At 39.5% G+C, this 16,097-nt stretch overlaps 1 protein-coding gene across 7 annotated transcripts in view; it reads left to right on the plus strand.

The window, feature by feature from the left end:
• The first annotated feature begins 3,406 nt into the window (after nt 1–3,406).
• Nucleotides 3,407–16,097, plus strand: part of LOC124052847 (protocadherin-15-like) — a 159,333-nt gene continuing 146,642 nt past the window's right edge. For 3 of the 7 annotated variants that reach the window (XR_006842064.1, XR_006842065.1, XM_046377573.1), the window contains exon 1: nt 3,579–3,707. The gene's annotated coding sequence lies outside the window, so the exon portion shown is untranslated. Of the gene's footprint in view, nt 3,497–3,575; nt 3,708–16,097 lie in introns of those variants that run through there. The other 4 variants (XM_046377570.1, XM_046377572.1, XM_046377567.1 and 1 more) reach the window with 3 other exon arrangements.

Below are 16,097 nucleotides of genomic sequence, written 5' to 3' on the forward strand. Positions count from 1 at the left end.
AACTGTGCAGTGAAGCAAGTACCAGTGAATACCTTTCAGTCAGGATGGCAGCTGCTCTCAGCAGGATGTCTCGCTTTGACTGTACACTGCTTAAGGAAACACTTGCATGTATTTTACGGATTTTGACTGCTGATTGGCTACTGTACATGGAAGTCACTTTTACGGCTGACATTTCAGATGCGCTTTTCTTTTTGCATGATGAAGACTGTAATGAAGTGCAATGCATGAAGTAGTATATTGTGATGTAGCAGCAATATGAGCCAATCAAACTTCTTAATGGCTATTGATAGACATATAGCTGTAATTCAGCTGTTTAATACTCAAATAATAGTTCAAAATGCACCGTATTTTTATTTCAGTATTGTACAATATTCATAGCGTTGAAATATACACACTGTTCTTCTGTTCTGATTCTGAAAAAAAAAAAAAAAAAAAAAAAAAAAAAAAAAAAAACAAGAATTTCCCTCCAGGGATTAATAAAGGATTTCTGATTTCTGATTCTGATTCTGATTCTGATTCTGAAAATGAGGTCCCACTCATGTATGCACTAGTCTGGTGGCTGGTGTTGTTAAGTCATATAATTTGGACTAAGGGACTCAGCTCTGAGCTAAAGTTAGCTTACTTAATAATGTGTTACCTTTTTATGTTATCAGGGTTGGAGACCAAGCCAACCTTTTGTAAACTGAAGTGTAGTCTTTTTCTGTGAAAATCACTTTAAATCACCTTCGGCAGCAGCAGGATTTACTGCAGTCTCTTGTAGAAACCACAGTACTTCACACCAGAATGGCATTGATGAAAACCTCACTTGATTTCAATTATCAGATCACTCATCAGATACATGCAGATAACATGTCTATCATTCTGAACATGGCTTTTGAGAGGAAAGGGCTGATTTTTCTAGAAGGAGCTAATCTGAGGAGGATTTCAGTCAGTATGCACGAAGCATTTTACACAAGAGTTCAGCTGAAACGTCTGAGTGCTGGAATGGTCTTGGGGTTTTTTTCTGTTAAATGTGCAGTACTTTCTTACTGTGCAGCCTACTCATATTTTCAGTTTTCTGCAATGCCATGAAATTAAACTATTACAGGGACTAGAGTAAAGCCAATAAAAGAAGATGATATTTAATAGAAAGTTTCAGCAAAGGCTATTGACATTGGAGTTCATTTTCATTCTTTTAATCATGTTACACTGAAAAAACAACTCAAATGGTTATATTAATTCATCACTGGGCAAAGTCATATCAGTACTTTAGTATCAAGTTAAAGGAGATATTTTATAGCTTTTTGTAGACACAAAGTTTGTACCACTCATTGCTAATTACACTGATTAAACTTATGGCAATGTCCACATTTTTGTCTCCACCATCGACCTGTAAAAATTCTGTTATGTTTGTGCAGGACTTTTTCATTGCAACTAATAATTCGATGAAAGCAACACACTTCATCAAATCTTCATGAAGTGTCAAATAAATATGCTAAGCAGTACGAAAGGAAGCCAGAATCTTGTATTTTTACATCTTACTTTAGATTTGCCTATCACTCACATCAGATATAATGTTTTACTGAAGCACAATATAAGAGTATAGTAATCAATCACTATCTTGTCACATTTCTTTCTTTTAGTAAATAGCTTTGCCAATCACAGTAGATGTGCTTGATGAAAATGATTCACCCAGTTGAGAAGAGAGTGAAAATGACTTAACCAAATAGAAAAATAATATTGTTATCCTGAGGGTGCAAACATAACACTCCACACGCTGAAAGCAAATAATGTGTTTGTCAACTGAGCATACAATTAAGTCACTCGAATCAACACTTTAACCAGTGTCACAATTAAAGGTAGGATGTGATAGTGACTGGGAAGGTTTTGGCAGGAGGTTAGAAACACATTATAAGTAGGTGTGTAGCAAGCAGCTGGTCTGAGCCACAGCCAATCAAGTTACTTGTCTTCCTCTCCTTTCAAAACAACACAGCGTGTGCCATGGCAGTATGACAGTATGTGACAATTTTATGGTGGAAAGCAGAACTGCCAAAAAACTGATGTCCTTGTGCTAGAGGTGCAAAAAAAAAAAATAGCAACAAACAAAATGTACAGCACCTTAAATTACATAAAACATGTGCTCCTCCTGTCCAAGAAGAAGAAGCCGTATGAACAGCTGTTCAACGACATCAGGCGAACACCCACACAGAAGTTACATCCCCCTGCCTGCCACTGTTATATAAAAAGCACCGGCCACCATGACAATCCGCACTCCTGCATCATTGTCGCTAAGTGGTGGTCGAGCGTATGGTTACTCTCACCACAGTCACACATGCACGCTGTCTGAGAAAAAGGCAAAGCTATCTTCCCTGAAAGGACAGAGAGCAGAAGTGCACCTAGCAGCATGTGGCTTTGATGTGGTCTGAGCAGGCAGGCGACAAGCTCAAATCCCAGTAATCCTTGACACTAAAACTGTACTGCACTGCTTGATCATCGCCGACACACCCCCCTGCTGTGCTTCTCCTCCCACTAGGTGCAGTTGTTTTGGCTCCCTTCAGGAGATGTGACATTACTGCAGGACACAGACAGTGTTTCTAGGGGATTCTGCTTGTCAAGACTGAGACTCAAACTACACCAGGCAGTTATATTTTCTGGTTCGGGAGGGAGTCGAGCTTGAGACTCATAAAGGACAGAGTCCAGAGAGCGTTATTTTATGGGCCCAGATGTGTTGAATAAATCATTTTTCTCAGACCTAATTAAACACTTACTGCCTTGCCCTCTTAAGATATTAACATCTGCTCTAGCAATTTAACAGTGACAGGCTCCAGCACTGGATGGATTCAGCAATGGCAGACAGTAAAAATCTTTCAAGGTGGACTCCTTTTAGTTCCTCTTGGAATTGCCAATGCAATTACTACGCTGCATCTCTGGACTGTCCTCCATTAACAATCCAGCCAGATTTTTAAGTTGTAAAAAAAAAACAAAAAAAAACTGAGCCCACAGTGCATCAAACTGTGTGACTATGCACAGTACTGTAAACAGGTCCTGCATATTCCTGCTAAATGAATATTCAGTGTTTGCAAAAAAAAATATAAAAAAATATTTGATGTCATAGTAGAAGAGGTGTGATAAATTTCAGCATTGTGTCTCAAAAAAGAATTTTATCCTCATGTAAGTTGTTGCAGTTAATAGGAAAAAACCTCAATTTCTCACATATGGAGTCATCAACCTTCACCAAAAATAAATTAAAGATATTTCTGTGTTGTCTACATGAAGTGCATAAATCCTAAGAATTTTTTTTTTTAAAATTTGTTTTTCTTTTAGACTAATTTTAAAACTCCCTTCACATGCAACCCTGGTGATTGTCTAGGAGACAGGTATCCCAGCACACCTGTTTCAAATGATCACCTGGCCATGAAGTTCTGCAGAAGCCTGATAACAACCCATTCATTTCAATCAGATGTGCTGGTGCAGTAAGATGACTAAAACATGCAGGGTAGGGAGGCCCTGGGACCAGGTCTGAGAAACACTGGATTGGGGACACATGATTTCAGAGACATTTTTAATTTAATAAGTTTTAAATAATTATGGTCTGCATTGTTCTGTTGACAGACCTCCATGCGTGAAGACATCTTTCATTTTCCTATTCCTCACAACATCCTATTGGTCCTAAAGGTTACAAGCTCAAGACTCAGGTGATGCAGCATTAACATCGAATATCCACTCAGGTATTGTGCTGTTTGAGTGAGAGACATGACTGACACCTGTGTTCATGACGTTTTTGTTTCTCAAAACTGACTGATATTCAGTGTTTGAAAACAGGACAATGCATACTCGTGATCAAAAAGTAAATCTCAGCTTTGTGGCCCTTGTTAAGGTAAATATTTTAGTGGGGCATTTCTTCGCATCTATGTGAAAAACCATGAGTTCATTACTACCCCCTGAGGTCAGGTGAGGATTATAGCAAATCAGTTGCTTTTGCATATCAATGTCTGGTTAACCGCCTCACCTTTGTTATAAAGCGCACCTCATAACCTTGTTTCAGCATATTTTTTTTATTGTTTTATGAAAAAACTACAACTTTGTCCTTGCTTGTGTAAGTGAGTTCTGCACTGCGGTGTCTCTTGTTCCTGTGGGTTCAAACAAGTGGAAAGAGAATTTCACTTTTATGGATCGATATTATTATAAAATCAACTGTGTTCCCTCAGTTATGTGATGGTATCTTGAGCCACCAGACTCTGGGGCTTTGTGCCTCACGCTGCAGCACTTTTTATTTCCATAATAGCATTATCAGACATTCAGAATGCCATCTCCTAATTGTACCGACTCAGACAAGCATTTTTAGTCAGTGATCATTCCTTTTGATCCATCTTGTGCTTTGTTGGAAAAGACAAACCTCTCTTGTAGCGGTGGTTTGTCTTGATAAGTTCAGGCCTAGTGATCTTGGCTGCCATTCCCTGAGCTCAATAGGATTTGGTGTAATCCCGTAGAGCAGCACAGAGCAGATGGACACACAAGATCACAGCGGTATAGGGGCTATAATTGGCCTGGCCCTGTGCCTGCAAACCCCTTTTACTGCTAATAATTTCAATCCTTTGATTATGTAATCAGATTTCAAATCAGAGATAACTGTTGGTATTGCCGTGATCAATTTATAACCAACATTTCACTTAGAAATCCTTTTACTCAGCATACAGTACATGTAGCTGTTAGAGTTAGCGCTGGATTGGGAATCATATACAGTTACTATGCTGTAATCCCACTGAGCAGATGGACAGACAGGTAGGTTCACTGTCCACAGGAGTGTGGACTGGCCAGGCTCTCTACCTTCATCTATCATATCTGAAGCCATCAAATTACAAAATAGAGAAAGTAATTACAAGATGCACTGTAATATCCTTTAGCCAATGGCTGTCTTACAGCTATCACTCTTTCTATCAAAACTTTTATTGGCAAAAGATAAGGGAACGCGAACACTTGGAGTTGAGCTGCATTATTATAGCTCCTGTACAGTAGTCTGCTCCATGACTGCTGCAAAGCACTTTGGGCGTTTAATGCTGGGAATCTCTCGTGGTCATTGCTGATTTGCAGATGACACATCTTAAAGAAGACGAATGTTAGTAGGATCGTGTTGTTAGCAAAGTCAATGTGCCTCTAAAACTGCCACTTACTGCCTATTTTAAAATAACTTCTGGGATCCAAACTGTAACCTCACACCAAAACAGCTTGGTGCTAAGCAGTTTTAATGGCCAGTAAAGTACTCTCTTAACTGTTTTATACATTGTGCTACAGTTCAGTTTTTATAGTTATCCGGATCGATAGAGTTCCATCCATCCATCCATTTTCTATACCACTTATCCGTCAGGGTTGCGGGGGAGCTGGAGCCTATCCCAGCTGACTACGGGCGAGAAGCGGGGTACACCCTGGACTGGTCACCAACACACAAAGAACCACACACTCTCACCTATGTAGAGTAGCCAATTAATCTAATGTGCATGTTTTTGGTACTGTGGGAGGAAGCCGGAGTACCCGGAGAAAACCCACACAGGCACAGGGAGAACACGCAAACTCCACACAGAAGGGATTCGAACCTGGAACCCTCTTGCTATGAGGCGATAGTGCTAACCACTGCACCACCGTGCCGCCCTTGATAGAGTTCCATCTTAGCTAAAGCATCCACATCTGGATTTATTGGGCAGATCTGAGGAAGTTCAATTAACACTGTTCACAAGATTATCTGAATGTGATCATTTTAAGTTCAGTTTGCAATCATAAAATTACAGCTGCTGGGTATTTGGTCAGCCAGATTAGTCTTGCACAAGATCTCATACCTTCATACTCAGATTTGTGGCTTTTTGAACTATTTGATAGTCCCACACAGAAAATGCCAACGGTTTGTTCATAGTTATCACCTTTTAAATAGACGAATTAGTAACAATTTTCTGCTTAGGTTGCTATACGAAAAAGCCACGTGTATAAGAGAGAGTAAAAGCTGAATGAACTGACTCAAAGCAAAATGGGTAAAGGATTACCCACATTAGATCCTCCTCCTTCAACCTAGTGTACTTTACTGTCCAGACAGGCTAACAGAGTAGACACAATATATATTAATTTAGTGCTTACTGACCTTGTCTTCCAGCAGCCCAGTTCTACTCCTATGCTGATATATTTCCGTTTTTTGACTGCCAATATTTAGTTTGAGCTAGCAAAATAAGTGACCCTTTGCAGCTGCCTAATCTCTTTGCAAAATAAACACTGAACGGATCAGTGAACTGAGAAAAATCTATAAGACCAAAGCAAGATTACACTGAGGTTTTCTTGAAGACTTTGGAGATTCATCAACCTACACTGAAGATGCATAAGTAAAGTTTTTACAGAATCTTTGCATGAGTTCACCATGGGTGCTCAAATGTACATATTCAAAATAATGATTTTAAAAGGAGCTGGCTGTGACCCTTCTTTAGCCAGCGTGTATTCTCCATCTCCTTCTGTGCCAACAGACTGATTACAGCATTAGAATTATTTGTAGGAACAACATATTTTGTACAGGCTACCATTTAGGAATTCCTGGGAAAGTTATATTCAGAATAATTAGTCAAAACATTTCCAATAGAAATAGTTTTATGTATGCTGGGTATACAGAGGGGCAGCATGTGGTATAGTACTGCTGGTGTCCACACAGCAAGAAAGTGAGTTCTTTGGTATACGGGTAGGAGACCTGGGGTTACAAATTATGATGTTGGGTTTTTTTTTGAAAAGTAATTCTGTTTACTTGAACTACATGTGAAGGGAAACTGCCTCGAGTCAAAGTCTGTTTGCTGCATAGTGAAAAAGTCACAAGAAGTCTGATAAATTACATCAAGTGATGTCACTTGAGTCAGCATCAGTTGTGGCTGAAGACATCAAGTTTGGAAATGAAAAAATCTACAGTGATGCGCAGTTAGAGAATAGTCAGAGGCCCAATGCTACATTAGCCACTACTTACCATAAAATACCTGAATCTCAAAAATGTCAGTGGTCAAGCGGCATTGTGGGTATTGTAGGCATCCGGATTTGGCAAAGAAGAAAGAGTGGAATAATATAACCTCTTGTCAGTAGTCACCTATTGGTTTGTGGACTTTTGAAGCCTCAGATATTATGGCCGTCGCCAACTTGTCTTTTTTGGAGCCAGAAATGACCGTGTGTGGACAGGAGGGTGGAGTTGGTGATGCTATCATGATACAATCCGATGAAGAATCCAAGGACATGTCATGGTAGTTGTGAATCACAAGATAGGCGTGCCTTAAACCTATTATCAGGTTTAAAGTATCATTGTCTAGTTTACTCTAAATGGGATCGTGATTTACAAAAAGAGCATCAAGTTGCATCAGAAATCATTGAAATGATTGAGACTCATTAGGAAATTGTTTTCTGAGGTAATAAAACAAGTGAGAAGTAGGATCATCATCTCATAAGCTTATATGTAATCTGACCTCTTTTTGAAGCCAGTGGAATCACTCGCCATTAGAAAGAATGCAGGTGTTTAAGGCGCTTCTGCATTGGCTTCACATTTCAGACAGGGAAGCTTCATCCATATTTTGTACAGTCAGTGGTTCCATTGCACCGATTTTGATCCTTTTTTAATGTGTTTCCATTTTCTGCCACATAATACATCTACTTTATTTCAGAAGGAGATATTGTACTTTTTACTCCACTAAATTTTTTTCGCATGTGTAGTGATTTCCATTTTAATCTATGGGAATGCATAGAACATTATGCATTGCTATAGAATTATCTATCCAGCAGGTTATAAGGTAGGTAAATTTAGTTCCACATGAAATCAGATGCATCGTTACCTGTAGCAACAGGATCAAAGAATGTGATGGGTGGCATCACGTGGAAACACACCTCACATTAACTTCAGTGGTGGAATAATTACACAGGAAGAGTTAATACCAAATAAACAAAGCTGCTTTGCATCTTCAAAGAAGCATGAAATCAAAGTTTTAATTTGGCTGTGTTCAAATCTCAAACATGTGAAAGCACGCTGTGAGATAATCAGGTCATTTCTGCTTTTTAGAAGCGCAAGAAAGCCAAGAAAAGAAACGATGTCCCAGTTTAATTTGAGAGAAGATATTTGGGGATCTTTTGTCTCTGATAGCCTAACTTTTTCTCTGTCATGAGCGTGAGCGCATAGTGACGAGTTAAAATTTGATGAGATAGCCTGAACAGTGCTCCTTCTGCTTCCCTCTCCGCCATGGGGCGCAAAGACCAGAGCGGAGCGGAACGGAGCAGAGCAGCCGCCGGATAATCCGAGCGCCTTTTGCCTTGGACATAATTAGATTACCGGTGGCGCACCGACGATCGCTGCTGCATCTGCGGTAAATGAGCGCCTACCTTACGACAAAACCTCCCTTTCTGACTCTGCGTCGTCTACCCCCCACACCCCCGCCTCTCTCTCTCTCTCTCTCTCTCTCTCTCTCTCTCTCTCTCTCCCTTCAGCTGATGTCGCTGTAGTCTCTCTCACCACAACCCCCCCCCGCCTCCCTCCTCCTCCTCCTCCTCCCCCCCTCCCTCTCTCTTGTTGAGAAAGCAACGGGGAATACTAGAGGAGATATACTGTTACCCAGCCTCTCTCTTACAGAGCTCGTAGTTGGGCTACCTTGTGAGTCCCACACTGGAGACTCAAACTAAAGGAGGACGAGAGGAGAGGAAGACTATTCTTCACTGCACGAGGGCCACAACACCTCTTTTTGTGCGTGTGTGTTTGTGTGTGTGTGTGTGTGTGTGTGACTTGCAAACAAACTACTCCTTTTTTTTCGTCTTGGAGGCGCGGACGGCGGTATTTTCTCCCTCTCCACCCCTCCTCCCAAAAAGTGGTGTCGGTCTTTAGCCAGGAGGGTGGATGAGTTGTGTGGATGATATTTCCCGGATTTTGTCTTCGGGCTGTGTCTTCCCTCGGCCCAGAGACGGCAACAGTGTGTGGAAAAGTAGATTTGAATGTTAAACATATGGCTTCAGCGAAGATTACACGGTAAGTCGTACAATACACCCCTCTCGAAACTGTATTATTTAATGAAACCCACTCTGACTTATATTATCCATGCGTGGTGAGTTTACGGACCTAAAGCCATAATTTTTAATTGCATTGTTTTTTTTATCGTCTGCTGTTATTACATCTGCATGGTTCACATCCCTGTGCGGGGTCGATGTTCTTTACGGTAGAAATGAAGAAGTTTGAATGTAGAAACAATAGGCTGGTAATTTTAGTAAAGTAGAAGAAACACAGATGTAAAGACAGGCTTTAGCTGCGGACACATGTGCTGAAAAACTCGCTGTTTGAACAGTTGGAGCCGACAGCTTCTTCCTCTTGTTCCAGGTTAAGTGGGAGAATTCGCTGTCCGTGGTGCTGAAACCGGCTCAGGCGAGATTATTGGTGCCGGTTTGGTAAATAGACGTCGACTTGAATTAATTCGAGAAAACTCATCACATTTATATGCAACGCGGCGCTTTAACTGATCTCTTCTCGGAGCTATTTCTTAGTGATCGGAGGTTGATTAAACATGCAGTAGTAAAGCAAGCCTTTACTATAGCTTACGGTTCATGTTGGACTTTTCGTGTGATATGAATTGGGTTAAAACTCAGTGAAGTTTTTTGATGGTGATACGTTCAAATCCAATATATATGTGGGATTAATCTGTAACCGAGCAGCAATTTACTGCTCACACACTCGCCTGTGCTGATCTCCCATCTCATCTGACATAGCGAGATGTGCAGTGTGTTTTCAACAAGTCGTTCATGACCTGCCGCAGTACAGAATAAATGATCTGTCTCAGGGTCGTGCGCTGGTCCCCTCAAAAGCAGGTTACTTCACAAGCAGCCTGTGAGTCTCGGATTATACGGAGGGGGGGGGGAGAGAGAGAGTCATCCGATTACCTTAAATTACTGCAAGCTGTCGCCTTCTCAACACAGAGCAGATAGTGAGGAGAGAAAGTCGAAGGTGACGAGAAGTGTGTGTGTGTGTGTGTGTGTTTGTTGTGGGGGGGCAGTTCAGTAAGGCTGATTATGATTTTCTTATAACAGCTCAGATTTATTAGGAACTTTGTTCTGCTGTGGGTGCCAACATATGAAGCCTTATATAACGCGAAGCTTTGCTCAGTCATGTGTGAAAGTGGATTGTGCACACAGGTAGAGCTATCTGGTGCTAAATAACAGCGACAAACACATGACTGAATGTTTTGCTGCTGCTGCTGCTGTGCGTGTGTGTGTTTGATATGTCTAAGATGAGTGTTCAAGTGAGAATACACATTGGATTATGTGCCATTGATTTTCTACCTCTGTGTGTGTGTGAGTGTGTGTGTGTGTATAGGGGTCAGACAGACAGAATGTGCTTTGTGAACCTGGGACCCGTCTGCTCGTCACCATGTCAAATCTTGTTAGTCATGCTGGATGACAGAAGCACCAGGACTTCGATTTAAATAACTGCTGCTTAGTCCTTGCCTTTTGAATGCTAGATCGTCTGAGAAGGTGTGTTTCGCTGTAGTTAAAAAAAAAAAAATGAAAAAAAAGAATTAATTTATTTAGTTTCTTAATTATCAGTGCAGAGGAAATGTGTATTCACCAGCCCCTTATTTAAAGAGACCCTTTTTGAAATTGCTGATTTCTGATCTTGAAAAAAATGCTTGACTTAATTAATATTTAAGGGTTTGCTACATTTTTTGTCAGAACACTCAGGCTTTGATGTTTGCCTCACTCCTTAATGTTAGTTACTGATCATATTTGACCCTCGCTAACCCTTACAAATCCCTGGATAAAATGCTAATTAAATCAGAAAAACATATCATTTTTAATTGGATTTGTGGCATCACTTCTTACAGTCTTGCACTGACTGAAAGTTTCTCTCTTGACTCTCTGCTCAGCTAGTTCCATGCAACACTCATATTTTTGCAAAATGACTGCACTGCGGAGAGCTGTTTGCAAAAATATGGGAGGGATTACTAAATTAAGCTAAATATGACAAAAAATGGTGCTTTTTATCATCTATCTTGTAGTCTTCAATCTGGGTCAAAGCCCTAAAGTTGTTTTTGATTTTTTTTTTTATTATTATTATTTTTTTTTACCCTGTAAAAGCATCAAAATGCATTTAAGAACATGCTATTTTTTTCCTGCAGTTTTTCTACAGTATACTACAAGGTACACATAAATGCAGAAAGTAAACATGAGACCAACCCATCTATTATGTAAATGTCAAGATTTTCACAGACAAGATGCAGCAGAAAAAGTACTACAAATGGATCCCAAGAAAGATGATAAAGCTACAGTCTTTTAGCCTGGGAAGTCAGCAGGGATGTTGCTAGCGGATGTTGTCAAAATAAGATAATTTAACTTGCATTTACTGTGTTGGAGGTTATGCTACAACAGTGATAAAGTATTACTTAATAAATACAGACTGTGTATCTGGATTTTCTTAATATAACAGATGTTAGACTGGAGCGGTGTGTCCTCACTGGGCCAAAACAAGGTCATAGACAGTGCTCACTAAGTAGCCTGATTTCCTTGACATGGCTTGACATGGCTGGTTGAGCCTTACTGAAATTTCATTAGACCCACCTGGGGCTGCCCCACTGACAATAGCTGAAAAAACTGTGACAATCACCTCTAACACACTCAAAATACTTTTTACCCTCCCTGGAAGTTAGAAGTTAAGACTTAAACCATAATTGCAAATTCAGGACCGTTCAAATTTCAGAGTGATTCATCGACTTGTGCCAGTGTACATGAAAATTATGACCTGCAGTTTGACAGTTTGATGTGTCACATTCAAGTTGACCAGCAATGTTCAGCAACAAAACAATTCTGTGCATCAAAAGCATATTTCTCTGACTATGAATAAGATTCAGGTCAAAATTAAAGTTTTTCTTGATTTTAAAGATGCTTCACAGCATCAGAATTTTATTTCAATTTAACAAATTTCAGACATCTTGTGTCTTTAATTACCTATGTAAAAAAATGCTCCTTCACTGGCTGAGACAGCTCTGAGATATTAACTTGAAATGTTTGTTATTTATTTATTAATTGACTGCATATTATTATATTTAGATTTTAAAAGGCCCTATCGCACAAAATAAAGAAATTTGTTCATTTCATGGGACCTTTAACTGGGTTAATCCTGATTTTTAGGTTTTTCATTTCATTTCATTTAAACATTTTTGGTTAATGACATTTGAAATAGCATGAAGAAAGGGCATTGATTCAATATTTAAAGGTGATTCACAATTCCCCTCAACCGAGAGGCTAATTATTGCACAAATGTATGTTATACAATCAAACAGGGCTGTTGTGTAGGGCAGATGCTGTCCCTGCATCATGATTCTGATCATGACAGCAATAACTGACTTAGATATGAGATAATAGTTTGGCATTTCTGTAATAGTCTATTTCCACACCTTACTGCTGCAGATTGTTTTGTGATGCTACAGACAATAGCACATAACTGAAGGTCAAGTCTGGAGGGTTTCTACTTTTTCTACTTCTGTTGATTTTACCAACAGATTCCAGCATACTCACTAAAGATTTAAACTCCTCATCATAGCTTTATTTACATCTCCTTTCTCCCCACCTGTGACATCTGTACTTTCTCTGGATTTGGTCCCTTCCTCTCTTTGCCCATACTTCCTATTAGAAAGATGTCATATTGAATTAGCCACACTTGTGTAAACAAGGCGAACTGTTCTTATTCCTGACAGATAGCAGGCTATGTCTGAGTTCTTCGATTTCCATCTCAGGTTAAAAGTGGACAGTGTGGACAAAAGTATGTCTTATGGTCTTATTGTTCTTATTAGGCTTATTTGTAAGTCGTTCACCTAACGGCACCCATTTTTTCTTCTAAAAAAAACTGCATTTTCTTGTGTGCATTTTTGAATACAACCTACAATTGCATTTTTGTAAATTTTTTGCTCGTTCTTTCTTGTTTTTGTTCAGCTAAACTCATAAATTTGAATACTTCTATCAAAGCCCTCCAGACAGTGTTGTTGTACCTGTGCTGGCAGGTATATATTTGGCTTAATGCTCACAACAAGCTGTCACAGACATGCCTTATTGAGTTAGTCAGGCCTCTGTGAACATCACCAGCTGCTTTGTAACTAAAAACATATTCTGTGGCTTTATGAACTTAGTTTAAGTGTTCCTGTCAGGTGAAAGAACATGTGGTGAAAATCAAACGTGACTTTTTTTCAGGTCATATAGGCCTACTTTCTACTAAAACACTTCAGGAACTGCTACTTTTGAAAGTAGTGTATTTGACACCCAAACAATAGGCCTCTCATTCTTTTTTGTTCTAACATAGCTGTTTTCAACCAATTATGCGCCATTAATGCATTTCATTAACGCACTGTTTGTCTATTTGACCACTGTGTTACTGCTTTTGTTAGAGGTTATTGAAATGTTATGTTTATCATTAATGTTCCTCTAAAGACAATGTTGCTCTTTGTCATTGGCCTTTTTCTCTCTGGGACATTTTCAAACACAATTAAACATGTTGGAGTTGTTGCTTTATCCTCTGAGGCTTTCACTCACCATTTGTAGCCTGAAGACATTCATGGTCCCCAGAGGATGAATCACACTGACTTTAGTAATCCCCCTGAGGTTTCCCTCCATCAACCGTGAGCAGGCTGATATTTTTGGCTTTTGAAAATGTCTTGGCAGTTATAAGATGGATTGTCATGTAATTCATTTCAGACATCCATTTTCCCCTCAGGATGAATTGTAATAGTTTGGTGATCCTGTTACTTTTCCTTGAGCCGCCATCAGGTCTGAACTGTAATTTGTCCAAAGACAATGACATTCCAATCAATCTCAGCTATACTTTGTGTTTAGCGCTAATTAGTAAATGTTAAACTGTCATTGTTATCAGCAGAAGCAGAAGTTTTGGATGGAAAATTTCTAAAAGCCTACTGTACACTACCTGCAGTTAGCTGCTGAACATGGAGCATTTAGCTGCTAAAGAGTCAGATATTTCCCTCAGTGGTTGGTGGAGACCAAAAACAGAGCTAAAATAGAAATATCATTGGACTTGAATTCATCAGGTGGAGGCAAATATGACTCAAATGAATTATGAAGCTGATCAGCATAATTGTAGAATATGTAAATAAGCCACTTTCTGCTAACAAACATCATCTTAAAAGGTAATGAGCTGTCAATGTAATGTTCACCACTTGTTTCCACTACTCCCAAGTGGCCAAAAATGTAAATACATTGAGTTTAAAATGACCAGAATCAGTTGACAAAGTGTTTTTTAACTGTAGAATCTCATCTACCAACATATCACAAAGAAATTACATGAGTCTTCTCTGGCACACAATGTGTTTGTTTTATTTTCTCAGAGCATCAAACACAGAGGTAAATTAGGTATCCCATTCCTTCACATCCTGGGTCAAGGCTTGACTGACTTTGACTGTTGTGTCCCAACTTCGACACAGACATGTTGATCCTCCTTGACATTTTATCAGAGTTTGTTGTTTGTGGTGCCAGCTGCTGTTTTGAATGCTTCTGTGTGAGGGATTGAGTTTAAATTCAACAATACAACCGAGTTAATTGTTCCTAACAAGATTATCTGCCTGCTGGCCAAAACACTGACTGGAATCTGCATATCTGGCAACCCAGGCAGGAGAAACAAAGAGGCAAATCAGCAAGAGCTGCCTAACTTATTTTGTTTGTGACCAAATTTTTTATTCTGTTTATTACTTCTGAAGAGCATTGTTCAAACTGAGTAACCACTTTATATGATTTTAATAGGCAGAATAAGAACAAATGAAGAACACAAATGAGTGAAAAATACAGAAAAATAAAGAGCAATTACTTACAAAATGAAATAAACACTCAACATGAACTAACTTACAGATTCACTTCACTCCAAACTAGAGCTCCATTTCTTGAGACTGGGTGTTTCTAAAACTGGGACGAAAATTAGTTTTTGGTTGTTTGTGGTAGGTCCCTGTACATAGAGAAGTTTACGAATTTGTTCCCAGCGTAAATGAACTCAATTTTAATCCCGTGTGGAAAGTTGTGAGAACCCCCCTCCCCTGCCCCAGTTTAATACCCTAAGTAGCTTTCTATCTGATCAGGGGCCCCTAAACCTCTTCAATCCTGGAACCAAATAAGAAAGAATTAGTCAATGAGCCATATCATTTCATGGCGCTACGTTTGCCATGTAGACTCACCATCTCCACTGTGGATGCTTACTCATAATTTGACATTTTGAAGTAATGATACATGGCCAGCAACAGTTGGTGCAGTGGCAATCTCTTTAGTGTGGCTTGGAACGTAAAAGTGGGACATAACCGGTGGGCAATGAGGTAATGAAGCAGCAGGCTTTCACCCGTGTTGCAGCCACCTAAGGCTGCCTCTTTTTATGCCACCATTCTGGAAACAGTCAACACAGCTGCGGTGGTTATTTAGAGTCAGAAAAGTGTTATGTTATTTTACAAGTGACAATGGTGTGTTGCTAGGATCATAAATAATAGCTTTCATTTCTCTGCATGAGCTGCATGTCAGCAACAGAAAACATTTTAATTGTAAGTGTTGTGTCGTTGTCAGATGGACAGCTCTGTGTGCTCACAGGGACATAAGAATTCATTTATTGATGTGCTCCAGTAAATAGCAACACAAAAACAAATGTCTCACACAAACACAGCTCACACGCTGCAAGACCAAACATAGAAGTAGAATAAAACTATTAAACGCATAAGCCTACCATCCAGTGAACTTCATTGTGGTTGATGAAATATCAGCCTGTGCTACCCAATCACCCCAACCCAGAAGTATTCAGTAATGCTGACTTCACTGAATTGGCACAGGTTTAGAGGTGTGCATTGCTGAGATTTCTGGTGCCAAATACAATGGAGATGAATAGCATGTAATTAATGGTACTCGAAGCATTGAAAAGTTACATTTAAAGCCACTCTGATCATTATTTTTATATGCGCAATGGGTGAAATGATTTTATGTATTGTGAAAAGTGTCCCTTGATGACAAATCAAAAGACAATTATCACATTATACCAACTCAACAGGTCTCCTTAGTTCTGTACAGTGTCTTGCCATTAACTAATTGCTGTGGTTTTTCGAATGTCTCACCCACCT

Source organism: Scatophagus argus, chromosome 21 (assembly GCF_020382885.2).
Source record: "Scatophagus argus isolate fScaArg1 chromosome 21, fScaArg1.pri, whole genome shotgun sequence".
In the NCBI taxonomy this organism is placed as follows: Eukaryota; Metazoa; Chordata; class Actinopteri; family Scatophagidae; genus Scatophagus; species Scatophagus argus.